Source organism: Podarcis liolepis, assembly GCF_965112155.1.
Source record: "Podarcis liolepis genome assembly, chromosome: 12".
NCBI classification, from domain to species: domain Eukaryota; kingdom Metazoa; phylum Chordata; class Lepidosauria; order Squamata; family Lacertidae; genus Podarcis; species Podarcis liolepis.
The window spans coordinates 3,131,025-3,150,519 of NC_139563.1; the positions used below are offsets into that span (position 1 = coordinate 3,131,025).

At 43.2% G+C, this 19,495-nt stretch overlaps 1 protein-coding gene across 2 annotated transcripts in view; it reads left to right on the plus strand.

Annotated features, from left to right (window-relative positions):
* The first annotated feature begins 4,019 nt into the window (after positions 1-4,019).
* The window catches only part of SCAP (SREBF chaperone), a 66,910-nt gene continuing 51,434 nt past the window's right edge, over positions 4,020-19,495 (plus strand). The window contains exon 1 of one of the 2 annotated variants that reach the window (XM_083466620.1): positions 4,020-4,190. The gene's annotated coding sequence lies outside the window, so the exon portion shown is untranslated. The remainder of the gene's footprint in view (positions 4,191-19,495) is intronic. The other variant, XM_083466619.1, reaches the window with a different exon arrangement.

Below are 19,495 nucleotides of genomic sequence, written 5' to 3' on the forward strand. Positions count from 1 at the left end.
GATTGGTCTCAACTAGGGCCAGGGCCTTTTCAGTACTGGCCCTGACTTGGTGGAACGCTCTGTCACAAGAGACCAGGGCTCTGCGGGACTTGAAATCTTTCCGCAGTGCCTACAAGACAGGGCTGTTCCGCCTGGCCTTTGGTTTGGACTCGGTCTGACCCTCATGTTTCCCTCCCCTTATGGTCTTGATTTATTGGCTATTTTAAAATGAGGCTGCATTTTAAATTGCATATTAACCTGTATTTTAAATTGTTTGGATGGCTTTAAAAGAGGAAAAAAATTATGGAGAAGAGGGCCATTGGTGGCTGTGCTTTGCCCTGCCTAGAACTAGGGTTGAGGTTTCAGAGAAAGGATCATTCCAGATAGAAGAAATTCTTTACGACAAATTGGAACCTGTTGATTCACCATACTTTTTTTCTCCCAGTCATTATTATTTTTGATATATAACATGCCTCACCTTTGAAGGCTTAAATTTATCTAATTCTGTAAAAAAAAGATAAAAGGCAGTGATATGAATTGGTGGAAGGAAAAGGCAGTTTGGTGTTGCCTGGGCCGCACCATTATTATGACTCAGAAAAGAAGATTGTTTTATAATTATGGTAGAGTTGAAACAGGGATGGAGAGATTAGATATGTTTTCTCTTCCCTAAAGAGGCTTAATGCATTGCTGGCCTTGTGCAACCTGCAACCTCAGGCTCTATCGGTACGTGAACAGCAGCAGATTCTGCTTAAAGCAAAACCCAGCAGCTTTTCTTTGCACAGAATGCTGGCAGCCAACAATTAAGGCAAGAGCAGACTGCACTCAGTTAAAAGTATATTTTAATAATTGTTACTATGCCTACTGTTATAAGAAAAAAACTGCTCCCTTTCCCTTATGGGATATCCAAGAGCCCATATAGAGTCCTTACGTAGGTTCCCTATTGATAGGAGAAAATAACAGAGGCCAACCAGAGAATATTGAGAAGCAAAGCAGCTAGTAAGCCTGATCTTTATTGATCTGTTGCAACAGGGTCTCCACTCCCCACACGCAGGAAAGGAGGAGGACCCAGAACCCAGGTGTGTCTGCCCTTATATAGACATTTTAAATTGCCCGTCCTGGAGTTCAAGACCACCCTCAGAAACATCATACATACATCACAGAAGGGGCGTAGCTCAAGACCCCCTCCCCCAGACACATCATACCTACATCACGGAAGGGCGGTCTACAGCAGAAATCTGAGTGCGTTGTTTTTCTCCTATCTGGCAGGTTACCTAATAACAGTCACTTGACTGGATACCCTGGGGAACCTAGCCAGTCTTTTGTAATGACAAATACTTAGTTCCTGAGCCAGGTCACAGGCTCACACCCTATTCATACACAGACATACCCTTAAGACAGGATTTGTGAAGGAAAAGACAATGGGGAGGCTTTTCCATTTTCCTTTGACCTTGCAGAGAAAACATCTGGTCAGTTTGGGAATCAAAATGTTTTCAGGTCGGTATTCCTGTGCTGATCTATATACGTGCTTGGTTGGTACACTTAAGAACATTTAATTTATATCTAAGACCTCAAAATTCCTATCACACTATCAGTAGGAGAAAATAACAGAGGCCAACCAGGGAATATTGAGAAGCAAAGCAGCTCGTAAGCCTAATCTTTATTAAACTGTCGGAACAGGGTCCTCACCACATGCAGGAGGGAGAAGGAAACCAGAACATTGGTGTGCAAGCTCTTATATAGACTTTTGAAATTGCCCACCTTGGAGCCCAAGACCACCCAACTAAAATGTCATACATACATCACAGAAGGAGGCAGTCAACAGCAGAGGAGGCGGTCTACAGCAGAAATCCTGTTTGCCAGGGTACCTGATAATGGTCACTGATTGTATTACTTGAGCAGTCTGGCCATTCTTTGGTGATGGTAAATACTCAGTTCCTGAATCCAGGTCACAGGCTCACCCTATTCATATACAGATGCCCCATTAAGACAGGATTTGTGAGCAAAGAGGCAATGGGGAGGTTTTCCAATTTCCTTCCTCCTTGCAGAGAAATATTTGAGGTCAATTTGGGAGAGTCCCTGTACTGTTTCAGACATGTGGTTTATATATTTATGTATGTGTTTGCCTGGTACATTTATTTTATATCTTAGACCTTACAATTCTCATAACACCTACTGAGCATTTTCTTGCACTGTGTTATATGGAATTGGGCCATAACCAACTCTGGAAAGCAGCCTATCAAGATGTTTTAGACAATTGTTCTTTTCCAAATCTGAGCTCTGCTTTGATATTGAGTACGTGCCAACTAAGGTATTGACTCTTTAGGATAGACTCTAGAAGGGACCTGCAACTAATTAGAACACCCAATTCCCCCTTGGTAGCCATCCTTGAAAGCAGTACATTTTAGAGTGGGTTATCTTATCAAATTGACCAGTTTCCTTAAGAAATGCCTTTATTGAACTGCGCTTCCAAGAAGATGCCCATTGCAGTCTTGGGTGGCTGCTGCAACAAGCTCCCACATGCAGATAGATGGAAGACATCACTCATCTGTTAGCTTGCCCCTTATACTGTACATCACACAAGCAAGCAGGCACAACCTTGCATAATTTTCTCTCTCTCTTTTGAGTGACAATAGTAGCTTCGTAACACACAGAGTGGCAGTTTATTCACTGGCTCAACAAAAAAATCTGGAAAAAGGAAGGAAGATGAAATCACTGTAAACTGTTGTGACGATTCAGAGGTTTAATCTGAAATCAAGGTGGATTTGTGTTTGTTGGTGTCTCTGGTACATTCTCTTACATCATGGATGTTGGCAAATTGGATTTTTAAAAGTGAAAAAAATATATTCCTGTTTAATATTTAATATTCATGTTCCTGTTTAAAGCTGCCTTATATTTGGAATCATGAGGACTGGAATCCTAGGTGCTTTCTTTTTTATATTAAAAAAGTGTCAAGTGTCCTGGAGTGTCAACACAAGGGGGCTTGTGAAGAAGGCGCAGGAGAGACTGTACTTTTTGAGAATACTAAGGAAAAACCATCTTCCGCAGAAACTGCTGCTTGCCTTCTATCACTGTGCCATTGAGAGCGTGCTCACTTATGGCTTATGTGTGTGGTACGGAAGCTGTACTACCCAGGACAGGATGGGGTTGGGCAGGGTTGTTAAGGCAGCAGAGAGCATTGTTGGCTGCCCACTCTCCACCTTAGAGCAGATTTATGCCACAAGGTGCCATAGGAAGGCACTGGACATAGTAAAAGATCCATCGCATCCTGGTCACTGTCTCTTCGAGCTCCTCCCGTCGGGACGGAGATACAGGTCGATGAAGACAAGAACGAGCCATCTTAAGAACAGCTTCTTCTCCAGAGCGATCTCGGCCCTGAATGGGAAGCCTGGACTTTGAAAGTCATCTAATCTCCCTTGCTGTATTATACTGTATTGTTTTAACTAGTGTTTTTATGGAGCAGTCAAGTAATTTCGTTGTCCCCGAAGGGGGCAATGACAATAAAGATATTATATTATTATTATTTATTATTATTATTTTAAAAAATAAGATTATATTTAGAACCGTGAAGATTAGAATCTTGCTTTGCTTTAAAGGAAATGACCCTAGCTAAGTGGTAGAGCACCTGCCTGGCGCGCAGAAGGTCTCAAGTTAAACCTCTGGACTGCGAGAGAGCTGTGCCTGAAATACCGGGCAGCAGCTGCCAGTCAGTGCAGACAACACTGAACTGGATGGACCAATGGGGGTGGCGAGGGAAAGCGTGTTCCTTCCTGGCGCATGCGCGTAGTTACCAAGGATGACGCTCATCCTCCGCGCCGGCCTAGGACGGTGACGTGAGGGAAAGGAAGGTGTGGCTTAGCCGAGGGGCGTTGAGCTGAAGAGGAAGAGGGGCGGGGCAGCAGCGCGTGCGCGTCGTGGTCAGAGTGACGCTCGGCGTCGTGACGTCATTCCTCATCCAGGGGGGAGGCAAGTTATATACATCGACTGGTGGGCGTGGCTTAGTAGAGAGAGGGGGCGGAGCGTGCTCGCGCAGGTGCGGGCGCATGCGCTCTGGCGCTGGCGAGGCCTGAGGCGGGGAAAGAGGCGGAGCGGCGGCTGAGGCGGCAGCGCGCGAGAGGAGAGCGAGCGGAGCCGCCGGCGCCAGAGAGAGAGAGAGAGAGAGAGAGAGAGAAGGAAGCCGGCCCTCTTTAAGCTTCCGCTTCCCCGCCGCTCAGGTGAGGTGACGGCCTTCCTCTCGGTGGCGACGCCGCTGAGGGAAGGGGCGAGGGTTTGAGGGGCGCCAGTAGGCCGCGAGGGGGAGGGGGAGGGGGAGAGGTTAAGCATGGACTAAGGTGAGCCCTGCGGCTGGATCAGGCCCGAGGGTGCCCCACCCCGCCCAGCTATCCTGTTCCCGCAGTGGCCGAGCGGGGGAAACCCGCCACAGCGCTTTCCCACAGAATGGGAAAGGGGTCCCGAGGGTCATCTAGTCCAACCCCCCTTGCAAGGCAGGGATAGATACAGTGGTACCTCGGGTTAAGTACTTAATTCGTACTGGAGATCTGTTCTTAACCTGAAACTGTTCTTAACCTGAAACACCACTTTAGCTAATGGGGCCTCCCGCTGCTGCCGTGTGATTTCTGTTCTCATCCTGAAGCAAAGTTCTTAACCCGAGGTACTATTTCTGGGTTAGCGGAGTCTGTAACCTGAAGCATCTGTAACCTGAGGTACCACTGGAGTGGTGGGCGAATGGACCCTCCTATCTCAGACTCAAGCATCAAATTGCCAGACAAGCAAAGGTGCTGTTTAGCAGCAAACAAAGTACATAGGTAGATAGATAAACTTTACTCGCATTAGCCAACAGCCATAGCAACATAAAACAAGCAATATATACAATTAAAAAGACAACAGTGGGTAAAAAGGACAATAAAATGATCAAGATTATCGTTCAGATATTGGCCCTTAATCTCATTGCACCCTCGATAAACCTAACAAGGCAGGGATATGTGGGTGGCCCTTATGGGGATCGGAACTTGGGATGTTGAACCGCCAAACTTTCTCCCCTCCTGTGATTCCCAACGACTGGTATTTGGAAGCACCGCTGCCTCCAGCTGTGGACGAAGAGCCTTTGGTAGCCTCCTCCATGAACCAACATTTAAAAAGCCATTCAGGTTGTTGGCCCTTGCCCCTTCCTGTGGAAGGGAGTTCCAGAGGTTAACTGTGCGCTGCAAGTCTTTTCTTTTATCTGGTCTTCCTCTTCCAACCTTCAGCTTCCTACAGGAGTGTTATGGGAGACAGAGAAAAACTTCTCTCTATCCACTTTCTGCATGCAATGCATAGTTTTATAAATGATCGTGTCGCCTCTTTTTTAAAGCATTTATTAATTTTCCAATAAAAACATCCAATTAACATATCAAATCAAATCCACTAAAAATAAAAAAGGTCCAATTGTCTTCCAAATTGTATTAATTTTGTTTTGACTTCCCACGGTCTGAATTTCGAAGCGCATTCAACATCATAGTCCTGCCTCTCATCATCCTCAATGTTACAGTGGTGCCTCGCAAGACGAAAAGAATTCGTTCTGCGAGTCTTTTCGTCTTGCGATGTTTTTCGTCTTGCGAAGCACGGTCTGTCGCAACTGCGCCTCTTCAAGTGGCTTTTAAAAAAAAGCGCAAGACGTTTTCGGGGATCATGTCGCCTCTTACTCAGGCGGCTTCTAGGGGCAGGCTCAAGAGGAGGTTATATGTGTGTTAATGAACCAGTCTAATTTTTAAAATCCCGTCCTTCTTAAGAGTTGAGGGTAGTATATGGTCTGTCCGTTCAATAAAAATATTTACAACAACCCTGTTAGGTGAGTGACATTGCAGGATGTTCCTGCTTCACTTCTCTCCCCACCAGTAAATATCACTAATAAATTGTTATACCCTTATGCGCCACCTACCAAGTGAGGTCCATTGCAATATATGGTAACAAAAGGTGATGTGGCACCTTGAAGATTAACGCATTTTATTGTGCCATAAGCTTTCTGATGAATCCACATAAGTGCATGCTTTAACAAAAGGTGTCAACCTTTTTAAGACAGTGCAAGACTTTTTGTTTTTAGTCTCACAGATTAAGCTAGCTAACCCTTCAATGTATGCTAACACAAATCCCTGTAGCTGAAAACTAGCGTGTCATGGAGAAAGGCAGTGGTCTAACTTTCTCTCCATTAGGCAATGATTTATTTAGCTTGCTCTGTGGGTGTGGAGGAGTATTTGAATTTCAAGACTTACAGCCCAAACACATGTCTACCACATAAGAAAAAGGCCTCAGGTAACTCAATGTGGGGCGAAAACTAGTATAGTCTTCAGTGTGCTCTAGGGATGTAGGAAGGGACAAAGTAGGGCTGTCTGTACTTACTTTGAGGAAGCCCTGTTGGGCCTTCATGCATAGGTTTGACATTAGGGGCAGGGATGAGAAAAGTATGGAATGGAGGGAACTTTCTAGGTTGGAGGGGCAGAGTGAGCATGGAATGTCATGTTGCTTCTGGCTGGAGTAGAAAGAGGACTCAGCTTTACACACACAAGCTTGCTAGGCTATTCTTCTTTTTCAATGGATGATAATATTTTTTCTGTGGTTTTTCCCCCCCTCCTCTTCCTCTTAAAGGAGCCCAGAGAAGTGTGTAGCAGAGTAAAAAATACAATTGTTAACACCTAAAACATCTAAAAAGTACAAAACTAAAACAGTATATAGCACAAGTACAGTACTGTCAAGACTGCTAGATTCACATCAGATTTATTTCCGCAAATCCTGAGCAAACGGGCATGACATCTAAAAGTAAGCAATGGGTTTGAGTCTGGTTTCACTACTCACAACAACACTTATTATAGCATTTTCAAGTGTTAATGCTTGCAACAGACCTGTAAAGTATGTTAGTATTATTATTATTATCTCCCATTACTGTGGAGGGACTGAGGCTGAGGGACAGTTGCTTGCCTAAAGCCACCAAGGGTGTTCATAGCAGAGGCAAGCTTTGAACCACAGACATCTTTATTCATAGCTCAGGTTGCTGCTCACTATGCTAAGACGCTTTTCCCTTCAAAGAGATGCTGTGTGTGTTAACAGTGAACAGCTTATTTCGTGATGCTAACAGGAAATGGCTTACTTCATGAAGCAAGTGGTTGCATTAGCAATGCCCTATACCTCTACTCTTGAGTCATTACTTTCACCGTCAGATTTTCCTAGTGTGTGTTCAAATACATTCCCTGCAACCCTGTGAGTCAGTGAGGGCAGAAACTTGGCTTTCAGGAGTATCGGTGTGATTAAGGAAAAAAGTGCACAGGTCTACATGATAGAATTCCTCGCAGTTGTGAAAGCAAATAAGTGGGAGTTTTGTTAATCGGTTACAGTGGTACCTTGGGTTACACATGCTTCAGGTTACATACGCTTCAGGTTACAGACTCTGCTAACCCAGAAATAGTACCTTGGGCTAAGAGCTTTGCTTCAGGATGAGAACAGAAATTGCGCAGCAGCGGCGCACCAGCAGCAGGAGGCCCCATTAGCTAAAGTGGTGCTTCAGGTTAAGAACAGTTTCAGGTTAAGAACGGACCTCCAGAACGAATTAAGTTCTTAACCCGAGGTACCACTGTATTATGTTTGCCTTTATGTGCCGCCTTATGTAGCCAGGTTTTAGCTGAGTCTAGTCTCTTAATGTGATGTCTAGGTGGTTGTTTTTAAATGTGTAACTTTTATTTTTTATGAATTGTTGGTCAGCAATCTAGGGATTTTCTTTTAAAGAGAGGCAGAAGAGAAATCTTAAAATTATATATGTTATATTTAAAGGTAATGAAATAATGTAGTGTCTGTGTCGAGACCTAGTTGATGACTTAATTATATTATCCATTAAATAACATGCAAATGTTCCCTTTTGAAATAAACTTCACATCATGTTGCCTTGAGGGCAGGCAGAGTGGTAACATTTCTCCTTGTAAAAAATGGATCTGGGTTGATGCAATATGAAATCTTCCTGAGGAGAAAGAATGTTGGTCTCAGCTGGTTTGCTTTATGGACAGGAAGTAAGGTTTTAAAAAGGGTGGTTTTTTGGTGGGGGGGGGGGATGTGCGCCAGTGTTGTGTAGTATAAGATCATCCTGCTTTGCAGCTGGTAAGCAGGATTATCTGATCCTGCACAGTGCTCCTCCTTCACAAGTGGGAAGCTGATCATGAAGGAGCAGCAACCAGCACTTCACAGGATTGGATCGTCCTGCTTAACAGTCCTGATCCTGTGCAGTGCTGCAGGAAAGCCGCTTGCAAAGCATTACCCACACTCTACAGGCTTGATGCTGTTTTACGGAGGCATTGCTCCCGCATGGCAGGGGTGTTGAACAGGGTGGAGAGCTATGGCACTGAGTCTACCTTCTCCCAGGAAGACACCCAGGTAGGGCTCAGTCTGGCTCTTCTTCCTGCCAGATGTCCCATCCCCTGACAGCCAGAGATCGCTCTGGGCCCATCCAACCTGACTCACAGCAATCCTTGGCTGTGTGTGGTGGACTTAACCTTGACCCTCTGAATTTTCCTGATTTGGCTCAGCGCAGAGCCCTATTACTCACCATGGCAAAACACCAATAATATACTATAGTCATGAAGCAGTGGTGACAGTTGTTTTGTGGCACATGAAAGGGAAAACTACGTTGCTTGGGTACATGGCAAAGCAGTAAAAGCGTGGAAGGGGACCGTGCTATGTGCACACGTCTAGTGTCAGTTCTGTAGCTTGCACGGTATGTTGCATGCAGGCGATCCTGATTGTGGTATGCATTGCAAGCTGGTTTTGAACTGGGCAGTTATGGAAAAGCCAGCGGCATTCTCACAATTGCTGCAGTGCCCCACAGAAAGTGCTGTTGGCCATATCTGTGATTGCTTTGTTTGCATACTGCAGACGTGTAGCACTAAGGACTCCCATAGGAAATAATGTATTGCATGAAACAGGTAAGCAAATGGAAATAGAGACATTCTTCGGGAGTTCACAAAAGGAAATTCCCCTTGTTTTCTACCATAATTTCTTTTGTTAGCTCAGACAGAAAACTACATTATCCTCAAGGCTCTTATCTAGTGGGATTAACAACTGGTTTTTTTGTTTTTGTTTTTTTAAAACCAAGCATAATATGGATTGTTAATCACTAACCTACATTTCCATTGCTGCTATTCAGGGTGGCAGTTCACCAGGGATCACCAGCCTTCTTGGGCCTGAGGGCACATTTGCAAGCCAATTAAACTGTTGTGGGCACCACAACCAAGCGCACACACACACTGCAACCTGTTATATTGGTTGCATAGGAATGCTTGTCTCAAGGTGTTGTGGGGCCGGAACCCTGTGGGCTTTAAAATGGGGTACACAGATGCCACGCTGGCAACCTTCGCAGTGCATATTAAATGTGTGTTCTGACCTGCATTTAAATATTTATGATTTTTCTATTCTACTCTCCTTAAAGGACAGTACTATGTGTGGGTTGTTTTTTTTGAAAAATAGTGATTAGCCATAATTTCGTATGGAAGAGACATGGTGCCAGGCTGGGGAAATGTGGGATAAAAATCAAACCCTTGCTGTGACTCTGCACGATGTCTCAGTCTCTGAGAAATCAATATTTTCTTGTTACCTGATCACTTTCTTTATTTTCTTTTTCCTCCCTACTTTTATCTCCCCATCATTTCTGCCCTCCCTGACCCCTGACCTCAGTACTACTAATCTTTCTTCATCTCATTGAGAAACAGTTTCTATGCAAATGCAAATCTGGTTCTAAACGCAGCATAAGGGGTCTCTATAGTATAGTGTATTTTAAAATGGGGTTTCAGAGTTTTTAGGGGTTTTTGAATGTTTTATGTAGTTTTTATGTAGTTTTATGTAGTTTTTATGTAGTTTTATGTAGTTTTTCAATTTCATTGTTCTGCATGGGACAACGACAATAAAGATATCGTATATATCGTATTTTGGTGTGGCAGCACCTACCTGTGCTTTGGAACTGCCTGTTAACAGGCAGGCACCCTTGCTAAACTGTTTTAGATCTTTACTAAAACATATTTATTCCAGTAAGTCTACCCATACATATAACACACTTATGTATATTTGGTTTAAAAACGTTGCTGATTTTATATGTGTATTATTATTATTTCGTGTGCTCTGCCCTGTATATATATTTGTACATTTTTTGAGGTGGTGGGCCTTTCTTTAGCCAGGGTGGTCCTGGCGATGTAGGGTACTTATTTATTTATTTAAAAAATTATATACCACTTGATTGCAGAAGAAACCTCAAAGCGGTTTACAAGAAAAAAAATTTATGAGTATAATTTTACAACCATAATTTAAAACGTACAGAAAATTAAAACCACAATAGAATAAGCTATGACAATTTAAAACTCAATCGAACTTTCTAATCTGAGGAGGGTTGTCTAAATACAAATGTTCATCAGGCACCGAAAAGAATACAGGGAAGGAATGTATGCACATCCAAGCATTTGGGCTATTTATTGGACACATTGTTAACTTCATTCAGAGTTCATTATAAGGTTGATAATTTTACTAGATGCTAGGTTTCTCTCAACACCTTACATAGTGAGTCTTTTATTATTGTTGTTATAGATTTATATATACACCCTGCCTTTTTCCCTGACGAGACTCAAGATAAAAACAAGAACCGCAAAAAAAAAAGTTTCTCCTCTGAGGATTTGTGAGTGAAATCCTTTGTATGAAGTCATTGGGTTGGGTCCAGAGATCAGTGAGTGGAAAGGAAAAAATGCTAATCCAGGACTTGAAAAGTAAGATATTTCGGAGTTTGAGAGCACTTCCATATGTATAGAGTTTGCAATCATGGACAGGCAAGTCACGACATAGCTGTAAGAAGTTACTTGCAGATAAACTAAAAAAAATCTTGCGCGAATTTGTGTCCCTGCCATGCTTAGCTAAAATATTGAGTTGTCAGTAAAATGACATCTCCATCTTCCTCGCTGCCGAGCTCTGTTTGATTAGGCCAAAGCTATAGGAAATGCGTTCACAACTGTGAACTGTGCTGTGATGCCATCTCTGACAATTAGCCTGTTGTGTTGCTTTCTTAGATTTCTGCCTCTAACAAAAGCACAGCTAAAAGGCAGTAAGATTAATTTATGTGTCGTTCCATGCCGTATTCACAATAGGAAGCGCTGTGGTTGAGTGAGAACATTCATGTTGTGCATCTTAAGGCTTGAGGGATGGAAGGAAGTGGTCCTGTTCATCTAAGAATCTAAGAATTGGAAGGGATCCTGTATCTGATCACTCACTTGCTTTTATTTTTTTCCTGCCACCTGATCACTTTCCTTATTTTCTTTTTCCTCCCCACTTTATCTCCACATCATTTCTGCCCTCCCTGATCCCTGACCTCAGTACTACTAATCTTTTCTTCATCTCATGAACATCCTCTCTGTCTCTTGCTTCAACTTGCCTTCGCTTGGCCCAGCCCTTGAGTTCTTGTTCTTTGCTCACTCTCAGGTCCTTGCTTGTCATCTCTGGAATTTAACTCTCATTTCATATTTTGCATAGTACTAATTTGCACAGATTCAAAAAACTTCACTATTCTAATACCCCTGTTGTATGTAGGTCCCTAGTTCTGAGTGTTCTCTCAACAAAAGGCCAGTTCTTGCACCATTTAATTTTAATTGGGATCAGATACCATAAGGTTAACACTTAAAACCCTTTTTCTTTATAGTTACACAAAGTGAAATGGTTCTATTTGCAGCTAGCATCCATGCATTGTTATTAATGAACTTATGAAATGGAAATAAAACACCACATTGTTCTGCAGTTTCTGTTCTAGCATCTTCCCTCCCCGCAAAAGTCTCATACATTATGTTATCTTGTTGTGGGATAATATCTGCTATAATTGCAATACCAGTCCACTGAGGCTTCTCAAAGCAAGCATTTGGATGAGGTTACTGGCCTAGTAATTTGTAACCATAATGTTCCTGATGCTTTCTAACTATGATAGAGAGGTCTTTGGTAGTAATAGCAGTAGCCTTTCCAGTTGCAGCAACTGAAAATTTTAAATGCTCAGTTCAGTCAGCAGCGAAACTATGATTCAGGAAGCTTAACAGTGGTTGATGTGAATCTGAATTGACACGCCATGGTTTGCAATTCTCCAGCAAATGGAAACTGGAAAGTACATTGTGCTGTTCAATGTTAAACAATGTTAAACTAAGACAACCTCTTGGTTTGTGCAGAGTAACTCGTCCTTGTCTTTTGCTTGGCCCTCATCCTCACCCCAGAAAACCCCAGAAACCTTCATGGTGTGATGAAGTTCTGTGGTAGATATTGAGGGAGTTAAAATGTTAACAGGGAAAGGGATCCTTGATGTAGCTTAAAACGATTGCTTTTAAAGACATCTACCATTTTGCATTTCTCAGTTCATACAGGTATCAACCATCAGTTCATGAAAGGATGAGAGATATTTTTAAGCAAGTCAAAATTATAGACACTGTCCTTTTACAGTTTCCTAATTTGGAGTGTGGTAGCGCTTTGGGAATATTTGCAATTGTTGTTCAGCAGACACCTTTGGCACATGTTCTGTGAAACTTAGTGCTAGAGAAACCATGACTTGTGAGAACGGCTCTGCAAGGTCCGTTTTGGTGCTGAATGGTAGTTCTGACTCACAAATTAAAACACAGCCTCAAACTTGCAGTAGAACAAAATGTATTGAAATAATTATAGAAAATTAATGAGAACGTGTTATAATCCATGGATTTGCCTTAAGTCTTTTAATTGTTAGGAAACTATTTCCACCTACTATGGAATTGTAGTACTGATTGGATAAAATGCTTAAACTGCTGGTTCCAAATTTTGTTGTTGCAATACTGCAATTCTTTTGGGAAGGACTGCCTTTCTCTTCCATTAGAGAGATGATTCTGAAACCTGTTTCTTCTCTCCACCACACATTTTATCTTCTAGAACTGAAGTTGTAATTTGAGGTGTTAGTTACATCATCTTTGTAGGTGAACTCCCTAGCTGCTACTTCTGCTGCTGCTATATGAATAAACAAAAGAGAGGTTCATGAGTAGTTCAGTTGTTGAGAACTTTACATTTGCCTTGTTCGTTTTGTCTACTGTTATGGCCAAGATTGTATTGCTATTGGTTCACTGCTGTTTTTCCAAGCCCAAAGCAGCTCCATCATCTTACGTGGTTAATGATGGAAGAATGCAAGGTAGCTCTGAACCTGCCAGCAAAACCTACATTAAAAAGGATAGTGCAGATGAGCTTATGTGTTACTGCTTCTTTTCTCCCAATCAGCAATAACAGGTTAGAATCTACTTTCCCCTGTGTGTTCCTGCTTTATTACAAGGGAGCAAGTGAGTTTATTGCTGAGAACCATAGAATTTTTATTTAGTTCAATATTTCCTTCCTCTCCCCTCTGTCCTCAGTATTCTAATCTAAGGGTGTCACTAGATAGAACAGAACACATACTACAGAGAACAAGCCACAGTTCTGAGAGGTCTTGAAGTTCAAATTCTTGAACTGGTCAGCCAGGATTTGCAAACATTGTCCAGCTTCCAGTGACAAGTGCTTCAGTTATAACCATAGGAAGGGCTCTGTTCTCACTTTGCTTTTGTGTGCACCTATATATTGCAAGGGCACAGTTCTTCCCATGAGAACGAAAAGGGAGAACAGTGGTGTATTGGTCTTACTGAGTTCACTCTGTTACCATACTCACAAAGTGGGGTCATTGTTCAGTTCACAGTCTTGGTTTTCAAAACCGAACTTTTTCTCTAGGAAACTGACTTGCGCAGCAATTTTCAAATGGAGCTAACCTCAAGCTGAGAACTCATGAAAATGCCCCAACGATTGCTGAAGGAATTAGGGCAGCTAAGATTTACTAGTTCTTAAGTCATCTTTTTATTGTTTGTATGGAGACATCTTTTGAGTTTGAAGAGGGGCGGTTGTGACAGGTGTTGCATCATGGATTTATTTTGGTAAGCCATAGAGGTAAGTGGGCAACAGTGAACTTTATATGGTGACTGTTTCAATGATATAGAGATTAACTGCTCCAAGTTAATCCCTATGATTAATACCAAGGAGTGAGAATGAGGTGATGATGGCTGGCTAAGTAAGGTGAGAAGTGTTTGTGGGTCGCCTATGAGTACCGAATGCATGCCTGGAGTATGTAGGAGATTGCTGGTGTCTGCTTAACTGATGTAGTGAAAATCCTATTTCAAAGTACAACTCTTTTGCCTTTCTATGCTATGATGATCTTGGGGATGGTTATTTAATGGGCAGGGTTATCTGTGACAACTCTCCTGCAAGAAAAGTTACAAAGTTTGTGGCCATTTAGTTTTGGGAAAAGCATAATAAGGGAGGACATGATAAGAGGTGCATAAAATTATATAGTGTTGAGAAAGTAGATAGAGACATTTCACACCCACCTTCCCACCCCCACCATAATACTGTACCAGACTCTGGGACCATCCCGGTGAAACTGAAAGGGTCAGGATAGGCAAAAGGTATTTCTTTGCACAGTGCATAGGAATTTGTTACCCCAAGATGCCCCTGACTTGTATGGTCTGAAAGGGATTTAGACAAATTCAGAGTGAAAGGGTAAGGTTACCAGGAATTATATGCTACCCTCTTTACCCTTTGCCTAGTACCTGTGTTTATAGAAATAAGTGTTTTATTTTGTGTGAAATTTCACATGATATTGACAAACATCAGGGGTCTCTCTTCCTGCCTGTTATATGATGCAGACATTGTGAAATTGTATTGCCAGAGAGAGTAGCCTGGAGTCTCATTTCTCTCTTCCTTGTTTTTCTCCTTTAACTCTCCTCTGATCGCTTTTGATAACTTCAAGCCAAATACTTCTCCATTCTCGTATTTCACTTAACTTGATTGCATTTTAAAGGAATAAACCAGCTGCTTTCTTGTTTTGCCCTTTTCCCAAGTGAGTGAAGCAAATTAGCAAATTACACCTTTGCAGCTTCAATGCTACAATTTTGTTTTCAAACATTGAGATGAAATATTCAGATAAGCACCAGCAAAGTACTGAACTCATCTAGAGCTACTGTCTCTAGCAACATAACGAAAAGCTAAAGTTCTTGGGAGGAAGGGTGGGATCTAAATTTAATAAAATTCAGGAACGCTATGGATTGCCTTCAGCAATTTTTGTTGACAGGGTAGACTTCTCAGTATTGAAATTGGATGACTTAATTGTAACAGATGTGCCGTTGCTCCACTCTGCAATTTCAATACTGAGAAGTCTACCCTGTCAACAAAAATGGGCCACTCTAGCAGGAAGAAGCGGGGAACCCCATGGCACTGAAGCAAGCAAGCAAGCAGGGAGAGAGAGGGCATAGTGGGGGGAAGCCAGGTCTTGGCATAAGGGTATCACTGCAAAGAGGAGGAAGAGGAAGAACAACGACAGGGCGGCTGGGGGGGAGGTCTCTCCATTGCCCAGGCACCCAGGGATGGCGGGGGCAGCCCGGCTGCCAGCCTATGGATGGGAGACGTGAGTAAGGGAAGGGTGAATGGGCTGCGGCAGAGGAATTGGCAAGCAAGAACATTTGCCAAGTGAGATCATGTACAGTTGATATTTGAACTTGGGTATCCTCTTTATCCATCTCCCTTATTAGACCATATTTGTTTACCTGAGCATCGTAGCAAGGTAAATAAGTCACAAAAGATAGTAGCTGCACATTTTGAACTAGTCTGCTAAGAATTCAGTAGCCTGCGTTTCCACATTAGCTATGATGAATGAGCCTCTTCTCTGCAGTCAGCAAGGATGCACAGGCAAGTAAAAAACGATTACTTTCTGTCAAGCTGACTGGTGGAGGAAGGGCAGAGTGATTTGTCCCCACTCTGCCAGCTCCATGCAAGTTGTGGTGGAAGAGACTTTTTTCCTTTAACTAGCACAGAAGCAAAGTGAGCTTTCAGAGGACAGTTGGAATGATCTTTCCCTTCCCCACCAGCTCAATCCCCTGTATGGAATTCCTGGTCGCCTATGGCTCACCAACAGGTGAGTTGTTGAATTCAAGGCTGAGGTGACTTACTTCATGTGGAATCACCAGTGCTTTGCTTTTAAGGATTATTATGGGGCAGCAGGCAGGTGGCTAGCAAGCAAGCAACAAAATGGAAAATGAGGTTTGGTGTAAATAAGGGGCTAGTCAGCCATAATGCTAAACCATGGTTTAGCATTACAAGCTTCTGACTGGCGCACACTCTTCTTCAACTTTCTTCAACCATAAAGTTGGCTCTTGCAAGCCATAGTTTTTCAGACCATGCAGAAATTTGGTGCCAGACCACAAGCATGACAACTTCAACTGTATTTAGGATTGGTTAGGGGTATTCTACTTTCACCTGCCATTTCCCCATTGATAGAGTGGTTCATAGCCTAACTACCGTATTTTTTGCACCATAACACTCACTTTTTTCCTCCTAGAAAGTAAGGGGAAATGTCTGTGCGTGTTATGGAGCGAATGCCTGCAGGTGGCGGGGGGGATCTGCTGCAGTCGTGAGCAGAGGATCCATGGTTCCCCTTCCTTCTCTCCTCCGTGGTTACAAAGCATGGATCCACATGGATCCTCAGGATTTTTGCATTGGGCTACTCCAAACTCACTGTCAGATCACATGTCTGTGGCCGCAGCATGAACCACAAAAATCATATATCCACTATTTCGTTTAGAATATTTTTTTTCTTGTTTTCCTCCTCTAAAAACTACGTGCGTGTTATGGTCTGGTGCGTGTTATAGAGCGAAAAATACGGTATATAGTGCTATAACAACAACAACAACAACAACAACAACAACAACAATACCCACCTCAGGTCCCTTGAGGCATCCAAAGGCCAAATTTAATAGACTTCCAAAGGGCAGGAGCCAATGAGAACAACTGTTTTTATTACCTTGCTTTGTTTGTATATGATGTGTGAAAGCCACTTATCGACTAGCTGCTGTTCACTGGCCATTTAGCTTGCAGGGAGCTATTGGCTGCATTTTAGCTGTGATCTGAAGCTTCCTTACTTGGGAGAAGACCTCCTGAGCTCAAAGGGACTTCTTATTCATTGTGTGTAAGAGTGGGCATTGTTTTGCATCCTGTCGTAGGTGGTGTTCTGCCCCTTTATTCTAAGGGTGGAGTGTGCAGAAGGCAGATCTGCATGACTTTCGCTAGATACGACAAAGTTCTCAAATGCCCACTCATTTTTCAGTAGGGACAGTTAAAAGGCTCCCGTCTTCCCAAATCAGTCTGCTGAAATGAAGTAAGCATGGGGAAAGTGCTGTGAGCTCGGTTCTGGGATTGAAAACAAATTCCTGGCCTGAGGATGTGCTCAGAAGCATCCTGTGAATTGTCTAACTTTGGTTGGTGGACCTTGGGATTCCAGTGACAAGTGGATCTCACAAGCCTGAATTTCACCCAGCTGTATTCTCAGGCCTCCTGTATTATATAGCCTGTTCTCTTCTCCCAGGCTTTTAATCCCATCTGTCTTTACAGTCAGTCAGTATTTTTCACAGAAAATGTAACACATTTGCTTAGGAATTACAGGTTTGCTTGGTGGTATTGGAGTAATGTTACGAGATACTCACTGGTCTCCATAGCTTGTTGGTTGGCATCTTGTCTTGGGAGACAATGGAGGAGTGTGCCTTTGGGGGTGAAGTCAAATCGTCAGAGATACACAGCGCCTGCTGTGGCTGAGGAGACAGATATGGGAGAGACATGTTTAGTTGCAGGTGGGGCAGAGGAAGGTGTCAGGTTGTGCTGACGCAGGCGTACCATGGCATCTCTGTGCTCCTCCCAGCGGTCATTCCTCCTCTGGTCACTGCTATGGATACAGGACCTGACTGATTATCTCCAGGCACTGTGGTTGTCTGAAAGGGATTTCTACATGGCACAGTTGATGTTGTCAGCCTTCATGTAACGTTTGGTGACCCCTTTGTAACACAGAGTTGGTCTGCCAGTGGGCCTGGTGCCTGAGGCCAGCTCCTGATAGAACACGTCTTCCAGGATCCTGCCATTTCCCATTCTGTAGACATCAGCAAGCTGACGTAGATGTCACTAAGACAGGAATGCGAACGTGCTGGAAATGTGGACTTGGGAGAGCGCATCTCTATTTGAGACGCTGTCCTGCCATGTGAAGCCTCAAATCTGTCTAACACAGCGCATGTGGAAGGCTTTGATCCTGGCAGGTTGCCCATAAAGCAGTGAGCTCAACACACAAGCATGTTAGACTATCATCTTGGTATTGATCATTATCATCGCATTCACCCTTTTGGAGACGCAAGCTCTCAGTTTTTGTCATCTTGGGAGTAGCAATTGCTGTTTGATGACAGGGGGAACAAGTAGTACTCTTGATGAGATCTATAATCAAGGCTGTTTCAGCACTAAGCACCAAATCACACTATTGTGTTGTTGCATCATTGGCTGGTTTGGTTTCAGTTCTTCTGCTGGGTAATCCTTTGATAAGCTGTTAAGACGCTGAGCCTTTTAAGACCCAGGTAGAAGGCCAGACATGTAATATCCTTGACAATACCTTGTCTAAATGTAGCCTAGTAGAAACTGGAAAAATCAACACCTTCATTACCCATGTCCCAAAAACCTCAAATTGACCTCTTGATCCCTGACCTTGTCCAGGTTTATTCTAAAAATAATAATAATTCTAAAATAAAAGCTGCTTTCTTCTGAGTCAGACCGTTGTCATGCCCAGGGTCATTGGTTCTGAGTGGGAGCATCTCTGTGGGGTCCCAGGCAGAGGAATATGTTTCCCAGAATACTTTAAACTTGAGTTTCTGGGAATCAAGGCCTGGGGCATCTTACCACTGACGAATGGCTTCCTCACCAGCTGGCCTTCAGAGGTACCCAAGGCTCCGCTGCGAATATTACCTAAAGTTCTCTGGCTTCATCCAGCTCTACATGTCTGTACAACTTGTTACTTTCAGGGTCTTTCAGATCTACACAACAAACATAGGAACAGCAAATGTGTTGACAAATAAGGGGGTGCTTCGTTTCTGAATTCTCTTTCTGGTGCATTTCACAACCTTGTTATATGACAGGGGTGTTACCATGTTTGTGTGATGTTGCTTCATGCAGAATTATCCAACACCCTATCAGAATATGATGGTGGAAATAAAGGAACATTGTGTGCTTACACGATCTGAAAATACAATATGCTTACTAACACGTAATATAATTACAATAATAATTTATTATTTATACTCCGCCCATCTGGCTGGGTTTCCCCAGCCACTCTGGGCGGCTTTCAACCGAATATTAAAAACAGTACAGCATCAGACATTAAAAACTTCCCTAAACAGGGCCGCCTTCAGTTGTCTTTTAAAAGTAAAATAGTTGTTTATTGTCTTGACATCTGCTAGGAGGGCGTTCCGCAGGGCAGGTGCCACCACCGAGAAGGCCCTCTGCCTGGTTCCCTGTAACCTCACTTCTTGCAGCGAGAGAACCGCCAGAAGGCCCTCGGCGCTGGACCTCAGTGTCCGGGCTGGATGATGGGGGTGGAGATGCTCCTTCAGGTATACAGGACCGAGGCCATTTAGGGCTTTAAAGGACAGCACCA